The sequence below is a fragment of the Halichoerus grypus genome, chromosome 8 (assembly GCF_964656455.1).
Source record: "Halichoerus grypus chromosome 8, mHalGry1.hap1.1, whole genome shotgun sequence".
Taxonomy (NCBI): Eukaryota; Metazoa; Chordata; class Mammalia; order Carnivora; family Phocidae; genus Halichoerus; species Halichoerus grypus.
The window spans coordinates 116,768,243-116,771,780 of NC_135719.1; positions in this window are offsets into that span (position 1 = coordinate 116,768,243).

Genomic DNA, 3,538 nt, shown 5'->3' on the forward strand with positions numbered 1-3,538 from the left:
GCTGTTTAAAAATTTGGAACGTTAACAGTTAAGTAAATATATTCTATCTTCCTATCATGAAAGTATTCCTTCATAATCACCTGGAAAGCCAGGTCGGAAGTGAAGAGTCCTCAGAGTGCTTGGAATTCTGCACGGGAATCCTGCCACACAGGGAGAGCTGGTCTGGTCCTCCCCACTGCCCCTCCGTCTCCCCATGCCAACACTGGCCTTGCACCTTGAGAGCTTCAAGCATGCCAGTGGACTCTAGTTCTTGAGCTCCAGATCCACCCACAGGCCCGCCCCCCGGCCACTCTCATGAGTAGGGGTGTGCACATTGGTGGTGGGGTCTGCTCTCGGGGAGTTAGACCCAAGGAAGACATCCCTCATCACAGGCCCAGGGGGGCTAGTGACCTTCTGACCAGGGAATTCCGGAGCATGGTCCAGAGCAGTTCTCTATGATAGGCCATTCTATGTACTGGAATTGTTCCATATCTGCACTGTCCTATATGGTAGTCACTATCCTCAGGTGGCAATTGAGCCCTTGAAATGTGGCTAGTGCACCTGAGGAACTAAATATTTGATTAAACATTTTTAGTTAAGTAACACTTAAGTTTAAATTTCACATGTAGCTAGTGGCTACCATATTAGGTAGCATGGGTCTGGAACGTGGCGGGGTGGGGTTGGCTCTGAATGGATGCGTCCTGTTGACTCTGTTGACTTCATTCCATGGAGGGGGGGTGGGCGCCTGCAGGAGGATCAGAGCAGAGCTCCCAGGGCTCAGGAAGATACTGGAAAGGGAAATGAGATTTGTTCTCAAAAGGAAACTGCCATATGAGGCTGCATATTCCTAGCCAGCGGAGCTCTCTGGAGATCTGAGGAGAGAGGGTGGGTGACTTGAGGGCACCCCCAGACAAGTCCTCCTGAGATCTTTGCAGGGACCTGTTTCACATAAGAGGCCTGCTCTGGTAGTTCAGGCCTGCTAGTACTGTGGGTCTTGGCAGAGAGAGAAGGCTCTGTTATTTTTTCTGCTGAGGCCATGTGAACGGGGCAGGCCGTGTGCATAGTTTCCATGGCATAATCTGACTATAAAGCCCTGTGTGTCTGTGGGGGAGGGATGAGGAGAGGCCCTCAGCCCAGCCTCAGTCGGGACTGGGCATGGGCCCAGGAGGCACATTCCCTCCCGATTCCTGCAGGGTCCTGAGCCGTGATGCAGGGAGGGCTGTGCCTGGCTGGCCCGAGCCTTTGGAAGCTCATCTGGTTGCTGACTGGGGTGAGGGTGTTGGCTCTTCCGACGCCTGGATGTGAGGTAGAGGAAAGATAATCTCCCAAGAACTGGGCCGGGCTGAGGCTCGGGCAGAGCACAGGATGTGGATTCACTGGGAGGCAGGCGAGGAGAGCCTCCTTGTGTGTACTCGGCTACCAGCTCCCACCTGCAAAACAGAAGCTCCCGCAAGCTGGCTGTGGCCCAGCCCCAAACAGGGTAATTTGCCTTGAGCAATTCTAGGCAGGTTCGCTGAGCGCCTTTCCCTACTGGAGAAAGGAGGCCTCTTGAGAGGCCACCCGTTTGCTGCAGAAACCTGGGGGGCTTCTCAGACAGAAGTCAGGGGTGCGGAGCACGGGCCAACATTTATTAAACAACTGTGAGGTACCAGGCTTCGTGCTAAGCGTTTTGCACTTCTGATTTCACTTAGAACAATATAGATTAATAATCATCGTGATAGCTAATAATTCTTGAGTGCCTACCGAGGTAACAGACATCCATTTATTTAATCCTCACAACCCCCCTGTCGACCGGGTGAGGGAAACCATTGCCTCATCTGCAATTTAGTTTTGCCCTATGTCACTTAGCCAGGAAATGTGCCAGTTGGGATTTGAACCCAGACTCTCTGACCCCACCACCCCCTGCCCTTAACCATCAATTTTCCCAACAGAGATTCTGAATGTAGGTTTTGTGAGGCTCCAACCTGGGGCCTTCGAAATGCTCCCTCAGCTCTGAATGATCCAGTTTGTCCCAAAGTTCCCTCTTCCCTTCTCTACCCTGGCTCTGTGGGGTTGTGAAGCTTGGAGTCTCGAAGGCGCCCTGTCCTGGGACAGTGGCTGTCCCTTTGCCTGCTCTGGGTTTGTTGTGACATTCAGGACGGCAGCCCCAGGCCACAGAGGTTGCCCGAGACAATCCTGCCTTTCTGAGGGGCGCATCTCAGGCTGCAGCGCCCGCACACAATGCCCTCTGTCTCCACCGGGGCAGAAAGGCGCATTATTGCGGTCGGGTGACTCGGGCTCTGCTGGGGTGATGTCTGTGGTCTGCACATCCCCCACCCCACACCTCCCCACTCCAGTCGGTTGGCCAGAGGCGGGGGCGGGGGGGTGCCCTCGGGGCCTGAGAGTCCCTTCTTCCTCTTGAGGCTCCTGTCTTGCCTGCCCCGTCAGACTTGGCCCCTCCTGTTCCAGCCCCTCCGGGAGGCCCTTCCCTGGACGCACATCTCACACTTCCAAGTCTTCGAGGGCTCAAATTTAGATTATTCTGGAAAGTATGCGGCACTGTGCCTGGTACAACAGGCTCTCCCCAAATGTGACTTTTTCTTCTGTTTGGGAGATAATTTTGTCATCAGGAATTTTGACAGAGACCCTGAAAAACAAGTGTGTTCTTAATAACAGCCCTAGCTGGTGCCTGGCACCGGGCCAAACCCAAATCCTCACGACAGCTCCGGGTGGGCCTTGCTCTTCCCAGTCCCACGTTAAGTGTCAGAAATGAAGGCTCAGAGGACCGGAGCGTCTTGACCAAAACAGCAAAATGAGTAAATGGCACAGCTGGGAATCAGACTCCGTGCTGAGTTTAGGTCCACTCACTTAGGTACAAACACTTAGTGATTGTGCCGGTCTTGGCTTCCCCGGGCTGCCGTAACCAAGTACCCAAAACTGGGTGGCCTGGAACAACAGACATGTATTGTCTCACCGTTCTGGAGGCTCGAAGTCTGAGATCAAGATGTTGATAAGGTTGGTTCCTTTTGAGGGCTGTGAGGGAGAATCTGTTCCGTGCCTCTTGCCTAGCTTCTGGTAGTTTGCCGGCAATCTTTCGTGCTCCTTGGCTTGTAGACGCATCGTCCCGCGTCTGCCAAATCCTCACGTGGCATCCTCCCTGTGACTTCATTCCATGGAGGGGGGGTGGGCGCCTGTATCCCAGTCTCCCCTGATGGTTAGCATATCGGTTGTACTGGATGAGAGCCCATCCTCATGACCTTATTTTAATTTGATCATCTGTAAGACCTCATTTCCAAATAAAGTCCCCTTCACAGGTACTGGGGGTTAGGATTTCAACATCTTTTGGGGAATCCTAATTCAACCCATAGCAGTGCCCTTCTCTGCTCAGTTCCCTGGTGACCCAGGCTTTTTTAAGACCATTAAAAGGAGGTGATGCTTCCGTCAGCTCCAAGGGCAAGAACATGTCTTGTCAGGACCCCCTTTCCCTTGCTCACGCAGTGTACGCCTACACGCGCACACGCACACACACACACACACACGCGTGCGCACGGCGCACAGTGGCTGCAGAGGTCCGGCCGTG